Source organism: Thamnophis sirtalis, unplaced genomic scaffold, assembly GCF_051295495.1.
Source record: "Thamnophis sirtalis isolate CommonGarterSnake01/CBP01778 unplaced genomic scaffold, rThaSir2_p1.2 scaffold_8, whole genome shotgun sequence".
NCBI classification, from domain to species: domain Eukaryota; kingdom Metazoa; phylum Chordata; class Lepidosauria; order Squamata; family Natricidae; genus Thamnophis; species Thamnophis sirtalis.
This window is the reverse complement of record NW_028261388.1, coordinates 57,716,694-57,730,348: the sequence shown is the minus strand read 5'-3', so window position 1 is coordinate 57,730,348 and position 13,655 is coordinate 57,716,694. Positions and strand designations below refer to the sequence as shown.

The following is a 13,655-nucleotide window of genomic DNA, read 5'->3' as shown; positions in this document are numbered from 1 at the left end:
GGAGATCCCATTCATAGAGAGTTTCAGCATTGCAGCAGTGATGTGCATGTCACTGCCATGGAATGCTCAACCTTTGCCAAACCAGACGCTCGGTATTAACTCCAGTGCTGAACTTGCTTGTCCTAAAGGGCAGTATGGTCCCTTCTGCTCCAACCTCACCACACCAATGTAGATTGTGTCTCTGTTATAATAAGCTTGAAAATCTTGTTAGACTCCCTCACCCCAATGATTGAATTTTGCTGCTGGTGGTGGTAAAATATTATTCGATTTTAATACCACTAAAATAATATGAAAGCAATTTTATTCCTGGTGGCTCATAGTCTCCTCGTTTATCTTGAACATTTGATTGGCAAATGGTGAGAATAATCACACAAAAGACTACTTGGGGTTTGTAATTTATTAAGCATGATAGTGCCTGGCATGAGAGCTGATACAGCAGAGAAGTGGCAGTGCCAGTGTTTCCCAAATTCTACACTGAATTAAATTATGTGAAGAAGAAGAAAGTAAGTGGGAGAGAGTGTGGGGGGAGGGACAGAGAGAATATATAGACAACCAGCTGCTCAAAGGCTTACTACAACCCTGGTTTCATTGTTCTGTTAAGTTAGAGGTGGGGCATCAAAGAGATTCCATGCATGCTATTACTGAGAAATTTTAATATGTTCTACACTGACACATATAAAAAGGAAATAACAGCTGATTGTAAGTCAGACCAGGCGACAGAATCACACACTCTCTCTCTTTAGATGTATGCAAAATAGTAAGCCCTCCACGCAGACAAGGAATTGAGCAAATAAATTCAGAGAAGGAACCACAACTATATTTTGTTATGAAAGTTAACCATACAAATCCTAGGCAGTCATCAGTCCCTAAAGACAATTAAATTAATGTGTTGTGGCCTCAAATAGATTTAGTACCTTAACAATCTCTATTCTTAGCTTACAAGAACTGAGGGATAATGAACAGCATAAGAAGCAATCTACTGAATATTGGTGAAATAAAACACTTTATCTTTAAAGCAACACCATGGAATTCACTGCCGTAGGATTTTTCTTAAAGCAAGAGCTAAAGAAAATCTATCAAATAAAATGGTTGCTACGTGAATAAGATCAATTAACATAACAAAAATTAGAAAGTTCTGAAGCATTAAAGTTTATTAGTTTTTCAGTTATGCTTCAGAACCCAAGGCAGCTTTTGCCTTAAAGAGGTTAAGGAAAACTCCACTTAATTTTCCCCCCCTGCATAGAACATGGGTTGTTGGTAATCCATTCCTAGGAAGGTTTAACAGTTAAGCTGATTAGCAATAAATAGATTTCCCTGCATTATTAGAAGAATCCTGCTAGACTGGATGAAGCATCCTTATTATTTTAGTTTCTTAAATGTCTTCCAACTATTCACTACTGTTATATTTTTCTTCTTTTTTCGTCTTTTTTTACTTCAATGATAATTTCCTATTACTGGATAAAATTCACATTAGGGATATTTTATAACAGTATCTAATATAGGTATAATTTTCTTCCTCAATTGAGCTTGGAATATAAACAGATTTGAGGGAAAGACTGAATGTGACAGATATTTTTCTTACATTTCTAAGCTAGAACAAGCTATACTTGAGTTAAATCTCACCCTTGTTCTCTGACAGATTAGATGTATGCCCATCCTTATGCAATGAGGTTGATTCTCTGAAAGAAAAAGCCTGAAATATATAAAATAAGAAGGTTGTCTAATACATTTTTACTCTATTTGGTCACCTCTTGATACATTTGGACTAAAATTCTCAGAACTTTCACCCACTGATAGTTTGGAATACTGAGAATTGAAGATGTGGCCCATCAAGAGGGCATCAGATCAGAGAAGCTGATTTAATCAATATTTATTATCTCTTACAATTACATACTTTCTTCCCTGCTTCCCTCCCTTTGCCTAGAAAAAAGGAAAGTGGCTTATCTGGTTTGGACTCTCTAGTTAACCCAGTACTGTCCTCTTTGACAGTATTAGTAGCAGCAGAAGCTTTTAAACCTTTCAAGCAAAGATTACCCAGAATACCTGTTCATGCCATTTTTTTCACAAACTGCATGTCACTGTAATGCTCAAATGAAAGGCCATCTTCCTTTGACTGAGTACATACATCAAGTACATACATTAAGTAACTTCGAATGCAACTGCAGGATGCTCATCTTGGCTTTTGCATTTTTTCCTCCTACCAGTCAGATTTGCTGTGTATAGTTCAGAACACAAGCACTAGAAAACTAATACAGCTTCCCTCTCCAGCATTTCCTCATAAATTTCTTTTTTTCTCTCTCTCTTCCTGGTCCCTTCATATACATTGAAAATTGAAAATGAAGGCCTCATCTCCCATTTTCATGAGTTATGAAAGGACATTTTCTGTCTCCACAACCAATAAACAATTGTGAGATAAAATTCATTGGTGGGGGGGAGTTGCATGTTCACCACAGAAAGGCTTCTGGGCATTTGGCATACAGTGTAAGAAAGGCAGTAGATTTGCTACAATAAATTCCTTCCTCAGGGCTAAGTAAGACTACATCTTAAATCCCCATGTTCACTCCCACCGAACTAAAATTAGATATAAAATGATAGCTATAGATGACAGACAGAAAGGTAGGTATGAATGGACCATGCTGCTTCAATTTCAGATTTTATTTACTTTATTGAAAGTACCTGTAATACAGTCTGGATCAGGACCATAAGGCATAGGAAGGGGAAATGAAATTCTTTTGTTTGAAAGAATAAATAGAACAATCACCACCACTGTCAATCCTAGACTCTGCGAAAAGGAGAAGAGAGCAGCCTGATCATGATGTCTTTGGACTGTCCTTCCCCATATTTCTAGCTCAGTTATGAAACAGAAAAAGTTTAGATTCTGAATCTTCTGCAGTTTTGAGGACAACACACCCCAACAGAAACATGCTTGAGAAAGAACTGAGTATGAGGAAGAGATGTTTCCTTCTGTTAACTGCACCATTAACCTTTCCTTACGGTGAAAAGATCCACTGTGAGAGAGAGCCAAATGTTGTCTAGTCAAGTGCACTGGTGTTTGTATTTCTAAAATTGATTCAAAGCTGTTTTCTAATCCAAGTCATCTTAAATGTTTCAGGCTCAAATTACCCTAAGTTATTTGGTTCCGATGCTGTTCCTGGCTGGTTTTTAAGCTATCTTTAAAGGTTTTTGGTTGCAAAACATTGGGCACCAGGCTGGGCTGTCCACCCCAAGATGTGACTAATTGTTCCCGAAACTTTGCTCTTCTCATATATGCAGGAAAGACACGTCTCAGTGGCTACACAGACCACTTTACCATTGCCTGCTTTTTTTTCTTTTGGAGGGATTGTTCCCCCTCACTAGCATCATGCTTTCCCAGAGATTTCCATACACAGATGCCTTCACATCCCTTTCTTTCTCCTTATCATGGCTCGTTAGATCCTAAGATCCTTTGTATGCCCAGGAAAACTTGTAAGAAGAAAGAATTGATGGTTTGGTTTTCTAGAGAAAAAAATAGTAGCAACTCTCCTATGTTATAACTTTTTTTAAGAGGAAGGGTAAGGAAGCTTTGCAAATAGGGAGAATGTTTTACCCAGCTTGGGCAGAAACCAAAACAGTTCCCACTAAGAGATGCAAAGATTGAATGAAGCATAAGTTTCTAGAGATTTCATTGAATTAAAAGGGCATTGCTAGATCAATGTGGAATTGTAAAAAAGTAGCAGTTGCCAGCCAGCAGAGAACATAGAAGCTTACCAGCCTAGAATGAAACAACGCCACAGAACAGTGCCCAGGAACTGGAGGGGAGAGAGCTATGTAAGCACTGTATCCCATCAGAACTGGGGCTCTTACTACAACAGAATGAAACTATGGCGATCCTTTATGCTAAAGGGCTTAAGACTATTGGTGTCCTAAAATTATAGTTGGAAAGCATTGTATGGGTGCATTTGCAATGGGTTGGGAGTGGGGAGATGATGATGTCATCCTTTTCTGCATTCAAGAAGTGGTGGGTGGACACCACTTAACACTAATGGGTTAAGAAGAACATGGGAATCTGTTTCTTAGGATGCATGGTGGAATTCCCTGAAGAGAGGTCCCCAGAGCTCTATTTAAAGCATTGGCAGTCAGGAAGTTGATTTCATGAGGCATACATGGCACTATCTTTGAATAAATGTTATTGCAGATGAGAGATGTGGGACTGGCAAATTGATTTAAGTGTGAATGGCCATGTGCAGTAGGGCTGTATAGCAGTTTGGAATCATCGGGAGGCATGTGATTCAGAGATATGTAGCATTTGTCAGAAACACCTTAAATCAGATGAACCTTTCCTGAACTAAAGTGGCTGCCTTATGTAGCCATGTTTGGATTAAGGCATTTCTGGAGGGTGCTCCCATTTTTCTTTGAATCCCGTTTCTCCCTTCATATCCAAAATGCTGCACAGCCCTAATATATAATGTAGCATTTGTAAAGCACACATTTTTCTTCTCCCTGAATTCTCCACAAATCCACATCTTATAATTGCTTTATATACCAGATATGCTGTAGCAAATTTTGGAGCACATGTCTTTTAAATGTATAAATGGTGGCACTATTATAGCTAGCATAACAAAACAGAATAAGTTGCGAAGTATTGCTTACTTGGAATAAACATCATTTTGTAAAGGATCAACTATATATTTAAAGTGAAAAAAATAATTAAACAAACTTTTGTAACTATCTTGGAATGGGGTGTGTGTGTGTAGAGAAGGTTGCTACAACAGTGAGTCCCCATGAGACCTAAAACCTATTTCCTATTCCTTTGTACATAGCTATTTGGGAATTTTCTTGATCCATACTGGAAAATCTTATCAATGTTGGATACTGTGCATTTATTATTTTGTAACTGAGGACAATGTGATTAAGGTCAAGAACATTTGGGTAATATGAGAGGGAGTTGGTGGAGTTTGGTATGATGTGGACCTGGCACCTTACCTTGAGTTAAAAATTGTTCCTTCTAAAAATGTTGCATTTTGGGCCCCAAAATTTCAGTAACATAAACTGTGCATGTGCATGCCCTTTAAAAGGTTGTAAAATATGTCTGGGATCACTGTAGCTTAGGATTGCCTCTCCAGGTTACAGTAGCAGACTTCTCAGTATTGGCTGCATCTCTAGGAAGAGCTGGAAAGAAAGCTGCTAAGTGCAAACCAACATAGATATCACTATCATGGAAAATCTTTTGTTACCTTTATGGAAAGACATCTGTTTCTTTTGTAGGCTATGTACTTTATTATTGTTGGTAAGTAAAATTTTTATTATCTCTCATTTTCTCTCTCTCTTTTAACAGACTATCTTCTATCATAGAAACACTTGTTTGCGAACAAGAACTGCAAGGTTCAGTCCTTATAAAGTAAGAAAAATGTCCATCTAAAACTCAGAATGCCCTTGCCAGACAGATAGGATGCCACAATATTTGCTTTAAGGGTTTGATTTAGCCCCCTCCCTCCCCAGTCCCTTGGATTACATTAGCATGAGAATTGGGTGAAATCCCCTTGCCTCCCCTCTATATAAGGAAACTGATTGTGATAGTAACTCTTTGTCACCCCAGGTTCTTCCTTGGGTAAATCCTTGGTTGAAGCTGTCAAACAATGCAACCACTTAAATCCAGAGGAAATCCTTTGGAAATGAGATAATAAATAAATTGCATAAATGAGATAATAATGAAACTATATTGCACCTCTTATAACTATGTTTTCTGCTACCTTGCATTCAGGGAGGAATAGAGTCCCAATTGTAAAAGAAAGAATCACTTTATTAAAGTGATTTGGGGTATATTCTCTATTTTTGGCTAACTCTGGCTGATGCATTTCCTATACAGCATCCCATTTCAGATAGGGATTTGGAAGTTACTTGTAAGGTAATCTTTCATCGTGTACATTGAATTTTCTTTAGTGCACTGATTCCAAAATTGCCATTATGCTAAAAAGATTTGCTCACATCCTTCATCCTAACAAGCAGAAATATCTCAAATTCAAATGCAACCTTAAAAAAAACAACATAATGTTCTTAATTCCACAGTCAAGCTTGTTAGTTTTAAGCATTCATCTCTGTGTGTTTTAGCTCAGCAGGGTTTTTCTGTATTTTATCTTACTTTAAGGTCTCTGTTAATTTCATGTTTTAACATTGGTTATGCATTTATCCTAAAATCCCATGACCTTTTTATCTTGCAAGGTAATTCTTCTTGAAAAGAACCACTTAATCTCCTGCCCACTAAAACATGATTCTAAGATAGAAGGCACTAAAGACCTGAAAGATTATTTCTCTAAACTGCTTTTTTGTTGAGCATCCTCTAGTTTGATCTGCCATTACGCATCAACATTGCATTAATGGTTGTGCAGAAGGGGTAAACCGATTGCTCAATATATCTCCTCTGTTCTGCAGCCAAGACAAACACAATGGATTTACTTACTCCCTTTAACCAATCACATGCACATATTAAATCTATTTCTAATCCATAACCAGTGCTGTATACTCTAGGGCAAAACTTCCCAGGACATTTAATAAAGGATTTTTTAATGCCCTCCACATTACCTCTGCACACATGCACATATGCTCATATACAAAACCTAAAACTATTCTCTGTGAAGGATGACAGACAATGCCTGAAATAAATATTGCCATTGTTTCCAATTATTCTAACCATTCTATCAGATGACTGGCAGATGACCAACATCCATAAGTTGCAATAAAAGTAAACATTAGTTTCAAAGCAGATGCTTAGCCTGTGATCATAGAGTCCCATTATGATGGCATATAGGCAGTGCTGAGGGCATCCTGTTCCTTTTTAGAACTCACATACAATTCTAATATTTCTGCTGTCAGGTAATGGTTTTGTGCAAATGAAGAACAGTCTAAAGGCATAAATTTAACATAAGCCATTGATAGCCAAGAGATTCTCTCTTGCTGCCTAACTGCACACAAACATCCTTAGCAGATATACAATTCAAAGACATGCTGGCAATGTCTGAAGTTACCTATCTTTAAAACAAAGCTTATTAAGCTTCAAAGAAGATGTTCAAATAACCTTGGGTTGCAAAAAATCAACTAGTGATATTAAGTACATTAAAATTTGGTGTTTGAGCCAAAGCTTTTGGCAATATGCTTCTTACCTTTTGCAAAATGCACTGTGCTTCCCCTTCTATTGGACTCCCCAGACTGAGGGCTAAAATGAGGTCTTGTTACTTCCAAATGCTTTTGTTCTTCTGCCCCTCTATCACATGGTTTGCCTTTTATATTTGCAACACACAAAAGTTAGCACTGCTGTTTAAGCAAGAGAAAAGGGGGTGGGCGAGAGGGGAGAGAGTGCAAGGAGGGAGAGAGAGAAAATGTCAGATGGAAAAGTGCCATTGCAGCCATCGATCAATCAGGCAAGCTGCAGCCATACAGCAGCAGCACAGCAGCAGCAGCAGCGATTCACCAGCAAATGGGAATTTGCAGAAATGTGAAGCTCTTGTTATCTGAGAAATCACTAAATTCCACCAGTCCAACTCCGTTCTGCAGGGATTTCTCATTGGAGAGAGGCATAATTGTATGTTAATATATGGAGATATACAATGCTTCAAGTTAGAAAGGCATGAAGTTTGAAGCCCTCTGTGCAGAATATATTTCAGTACCAAGAGCAACTTACTTCCCATAACTCTGGTGATGCTTACATGCACTAGATGTGAAAAATCAGCGCTGTACAGTATTTGAAATATTTATCCCGAGTTTATGGCTTGAAACTGAAAGAGATGAGCCAGCTTATAGAAGTCAATCAGGCATTACATATCATACTAGCCCAATATGAAGCATTTATAGACATGGAATTGCAATTCTGAGGGTTTTTTTCCCACTAGCTTGAAAGTCTCTTTTATTAAAGTCTAAAGCTCAGAGAATAACCTGTTCATGAAGCATTAATGCATACTTGCCAACAATTTCTTTTGCTATCACTTTTTTCTCCTCCATGTCCTTTTTGATTGGGTTGATTCATTGTCTTAATCCTTTTGGCTTAACCTTGAAGTATTAGGGGCAGGATGTTAATGACCCACTTCTAATGTTGGATAAGATGAAATCTAAGCACCAAAAAAGCACCCAGTGTAATAGTTGCTGTGTTCTCATTCCTGGTGTAACATGGAATGAAACCTGCTCCTTTGCCACACACAGGCCCTACAGTATATTGCTGTAATACTAAAAGGATTAGTACCGGTTCACACAACTCAGTGTCATCCATTAAAAATAAAAGCTTTGCACTCTGAATTATAAAATGAAGCCCACATCTTTCTATCCAAAACTGCTATGCAGGGAGCCCCTGACTCCCAAATTGGCAGACATCCTGAGTCTGTGTCGTCACAGTCTCTTTAGACTGTGTTGTTAATATCTGAGCCTCTTCTGTGGTAAAAGATCAAAAGACAAGTGGAAAATTAGGCTGTAAAAATAGACTCCTCTAAAAGGGGAATGGCTGGTAGATGAGTAAGCATCATGCATACACAACAAAGGAAACATTCTTCAACTTGATCTGTATAGTTGGATTTGGCTGGGAGGAAAGTAAGTGGACCACTTTGGTTTTAGGCTGGCTTAAGAGAGCCATTTTTTCCAATCAGCCAGCCCCTGGGATACAATGTAATGGTTCCTTTTCTTCTTGTAAAAGAATAGGGGTGACAGTCTATGATGACCAAAAATGAGGAAACTAATAGCATCTTTTCTGATTATTAAAAGGCAATATGTTAAGGGTCAAACCTTCAAGAACCAAAATTTATTTCCATTCCATGAAACTTACAACATGGTTTTAAGCCCCTGGAGCTTTGCAAGTGAAAGCAACAGGTGAAAGTGCTCATGCATTGAACTCATGTAATATAAGGAAAAAGAAAATGTGTCTTAAAATATATATATCTATAGCTCTGGGTGAAAAGTCACTCAATAAAGTGCATTATTATCATGTGTTCTGCAGCTGAACATGTACAATGCCAACAATATAGTTGCCTAAAAATAATGGCATTATTTATGCACTCTGCAAATAGCAATATACTGAGAGTTATATACTGCTTCAGAGTGCTTTGCAGCCCTCTCTAAACAGTTTACAGAGTCAGCATATTGCCCCCAACAATCTGGGTCCTCATTTTACCAACCTTGGAAGGTTGAGTCAACCTTGAGCCAGTCAGGATTGAACTCCTAGCAATAATAAATAATATGGGGTGGGTGGGTGAGTGTGAAATGATATATTGCTAATTCTGTTGCATCTCATGTGCCAGTTTCTATTAATTTCCTGTTAAAATAAAAGACTTGAAATTGGAATTTTGACATGGGTGCCATTTTCCTTCATGAAACAATTTATGATGAGCTGTATATTCCAAAAACTCAAATGTCCCAATATAATGTACAATTTATAGATTATAATCAATATACTGTCAAATATATACAAGTACAATAATACTAACAAATACAGAACAGAACCATCAAATGGTTTTTGAAGGTGAATATAACTGCAGCTTTAAGTAGATTAACTATCTTCAGCATACTGTGTGTCTTAGTATTGCAAGGAACCTACCATGGCTTGTCATGTGTAATTAGCCCATAAAACAAGCCATCACAGGAACAAATGGCAGCATCTCCATAGATAGGGAAGAACTTCTTTTTAGTTGACCTTTCTGGTTGGCTGTTCTTTTGCTTCAACAAGGAGGGGGTTTAAAGATTTCTAGTTCCCGTTGTGAAAGCCAATAGTAAGTTTCCTGGTTCAGGGTTCACTTTCTTATATCCTGATTATTGTAATCATAGCTTCTAGTGAATGGTTGAGATCATGCAGCCTAGACTACATGAATACAATTTTTCTGCTTTGTTTAAATAGGTCTTGCTGTGTACCAAGGACCTGTGGGTAGCCAGAAGGACTGAGGTGGAGACAGGAATAAAAGGCTAACAAGTTTATTCCATTAAGTACAAGCTAACAGTTCAGAACCAGCTTAGATAGTAACGCGCGCTGCTCGTTTGGACAGCTCCCTATTTATACAGGAGCTGTCAAACGATCAGCCAATCAGCTGTCGAGCGCTTTCCTGCTTAAACTCTTAGTCAGCGCCTGCTCAGAATACAACACTCCTCCCGCCTAAGTTTGCGCAAGCGTAGTCTTGTAAATATGCTGGACGCCGCCTGATGCGGCCGGATGCCCTAGGCCCTTCTGCACCGCTTGGAGGCTCTGGATGTTCGCCCGAGGACTCTGCATCGGAGGACGGGGACCGCCCGGGCTGTTGAAGAGCGAAGGACGGTGCTGGCCCACCAAGTAAGTCGCCGCTTCGGTTTGGGGCTCCGGCTGCTTGACCTCTGTTGGCCTCCTCGTTTCTGGGCTCTGCGTCGCCCGTCGGAGCTGTCGGAGTTGGCAGGTCGGTTGATGGCTGCTGGCTTGTTGGTGGTTGATGCCTGCTCCGCAACTGGTCGCAGTGGCGTTTCCATACTCTGCCGTCGAGGAGCCTGACCCTGTAGGAGCAGGGCCCGGTCTGGTCAGTCACTACGCCCGGTAGCCACAAGGGATGCCCTCCATAATTCCGGGCATACACTGCCTCCCCCTGGACGAAGGAGCGGGACCCACCCTGGGAATCCAAAGGTGTTGGGGTGGAATAGGCAGGGTGCAAACGGTCAAGGGTTGTTCGCAACCGGCGTCCCATGAGGAGCTCGGCTGGGCTCGTGTTGGATTCTGGTGAGGGTGTGGAGTGTTGGGCCAGCAAGAAGGCGTCAATGCGTTCTTGCCAGGGGAGGTGGTCCATTTTGGATAGGGCTTCTTTGACTGACCGCACGGCACGTTCCGCCAGGCCATTGCTGGAGGGGTGGAAAGGGGAGGTGAGGGCATGTCGAATGCCTAGGGAAGCTAGGAACGCGGAGGCCTCTCGGCGGCCCCAAACCCAGGGGGCACCTGAGTCTAGGAGGCGATGAAGTGGCTCAGCTACCGTTGCCTTGTGAGGAAGAAAGACAGCGTAAAAATTGAGTAGGCCTAAAAAGGCCTGTAATTCAGCTCTGTTAGTGGGAGCAGGGGCCTCCACGATGGCTTTGGTTTTGGCAGCCGTGGGGTGGATGCCACTGCCATCGATAAGGAAGCCAAGGAACTCTATCTGGGATACCGCAACCTGGCACTTATCTCTCTTGACCTTCAGCCCCATTTGTTGGAATCGTTGGAGAACCAAACGCAGACGGGCCATGAGTTCGTCCATGGAGGTGGCTGACACGAGGACGTCATCAAAATAGGGGACGACACCTCGGAGTCCTTGGAGCAACCGCTCCATCAAACTCTGGAACAGGCCTGGGGCAATGCTGACCCCAAACTGCAATCTGCGGCAACGGAAAGCGCCCCGGTGTGTGATGATTGTCTGTGCTTCCGCAGCCTCATCGTCCACCACCAGCTGTTGATAAGCTTGGGCGAGGTCGAGCTTTGCGAAAACAGTCCCCTCGCCCAAGGTGTGGAGTAAATGCTGGACCACTGGCACTGGGTACGCGTTGGAAGGCAAGGCACGGTTAATCGAGCAGCGGTAGTCAGCGCAAATCCTCACGCTGCCATCTGGCTTGATGGGTAACACAATGGGTGTTTCCCACCGGGCATGGTCCACTGGCTCCAGGACGCCTTGAGCCACCAGCCTGTCCAACTCGGCGTCCACTTTTGGTTTGAGTGCGATGGGTACTCGGCGAGGCTTCATTCGCACTGGCTGTACAGACGGGTCGAGGTTAAACGAAACAGGTGTGCCTGTGTACTTGCCTAAGGTGCCGTCAAATACAGCTGGAAACTCGTTGACGAGGCAATCGAGTGCAGTTGCGCTGAGGTGATGGATTCCGCTGATCTGCAGACCTAGGGACTGGAACCAGTCAAGACCAAGAAGGCTGGGCAGCCGTCCCTCGACTATGATGAGGGGTAACCGGCCGTCAAACCGCTTGAACTGCACTCTGACTTTACGGGTGCCAATTACTGGAATCAGGTTGCCCTGATAGTCTCTTAATGTGAGATGACAGTCTTGTAATTGGCGTTTGGACAGCTGAGGCAAGAGGCGTTTGATTGTGCTCCAAGACACTATGGACGTTGCGGAACCGGTGTCAAGCTCCATCTCGCAGGGCTTCCCTTCTAACGTAACTGTCAGCTGGATCTTCTTTTGAAGATGGTGGCAAGAGAGACCGTGGCTAGAGTTGCGGAGAATGGCATGGCAGTCCATTCTAGCTTTCTTGGGGCCCTCTGTCCGGGTTCGATATGGCCGAGACCGCTCGGCTTGGGGCTCTGAAGAGGACATGGGCTGCGCTGCTCGGCACACCCGAGCGATGTGGCCCTTCCTGCCACACCGCTGGCAGAGGGCTTGTCTGAATCTGCACTCAGCTCTTTCGTGGTTGCCTCCGCACCCACTACATGCAGATTTAGGTTTGCCCTTCTGCCGTTGCCAGCTCTTTCTGTTCGCCTCATCAAGGCGGTTAATGTCCTCATCATGGTTGTCAGCATCGGAATCCTCACTTTCCGAGTCTGGCGGACCGGTCACTGTGTTAAAGGCATTGGCAGCCTGCGCGGTATTGGCAGACCGGGCCTTCGCGATGGTAGCTAGGGAAGCATCAGCCATCTCGGAAGCCCAAACTTCGTCAAATGCAGTTTGGAACGACAGATCTGTTTTTGTTAGTAGCCGCTTCTGAAGCTTGAGGTCTCGGAGGCCACACACCAGGCGGTCGAGGAGAGCTTCATCCAAATCCCGGAACTCGCAGTGGAGGGCGGCAGATCGTAGGGCAGCAACGTATGCGCTAACGGACTCCCCCTCAGCTTGGCTGCGCTGGTGGAACGCGTGCCGGCGGGCTATTTTGGATGGGGACGGAGCATAATGGCTCGTCAGCTTTGCCATCAGCACAGGCCACGGAACGGCCTTGATGGGCTCAGGAGCTGTGAGAGCCCTGGCGGTGTGGAAAACGTCTGTGCCACAGACGGACAAGAAAAACGCGCATTTCCGCTCACCCGTCAACTCGGTGAGGTCGTGTGCGACCAGGAAACATTCAAACCGAGCCGTATAAGACTCCCATGTCTCAGAGCCATAGTTGAATGGCGCGAAATTTAACGTGGCCATTCCTGTCAGAGCCAGCGACGTCTCGTCGCGGTAGGATTAAGCGCGGTTCTAGTGACTCAGCGAGTGACTTCAGCAGTGAGTGACTTCAGCTTCTCGCACCTCAGTTTGGCAATCCCACCTTCGTCGCCAGTGGTGTGTACCAAGGACCTGTGGGTAGCCAGAAGGACTGAGGCGGAGACAGGAATAAAAGGCTAACAAGTTTATTCCATTAAGTACAAGCTAACAGTTCAGAACCAGCTTAGATAGTAACGCGCGCTGCTCATTTGGACAGCTCCCTATTTATACAGGAGCTGTCAAACGATCAGCCAATCAGCTGTCGAGCGCTTTCCCACTTAAACTCTTAGTCAGCGCCTGCTCAGAATACAACAAGTCTCTTACAACTGGACTCTGCCCTTAATGATTGAGAGAAATTGTCCATCTTTTATTCCTTCAATACATAGAAACATTATTATAGCATAATAAAATTGCCTCTTTCAAGTATGTGCAAAATTGAGAATAATTATGTGTATAAATAGAATATTATTTCTGCCTTTTAGATATGTCTATTGAATCATCACTCCATTTATATTATATTATTTTCCTGCTTAA

The 13,655-nt window shown here is 42.4% G+C and overlaps 1 protein-coding gene across 1 annotated transcript in view; it reads right to left on the bottom strand.

The window, feature by feature from the left end:
* Positions 1–7,255, bottom strand: part of NDP (norrin cystine knot growth factor NDP) — a 31,183-nt gene extending 23,928 nt beyond the window's left edge. The window contains exon 1 of the mRNA XM_087721745.1: positions 7,137–7,255. The gene's annotated coding sequence lies outside the window, so the exon portion shown is untranslated. The remainder of the gene's footprint in view (positions 1–7,136) is intronic.
* Positions 7,256–13,655: the final 6,400 nt, after the last annotated feature.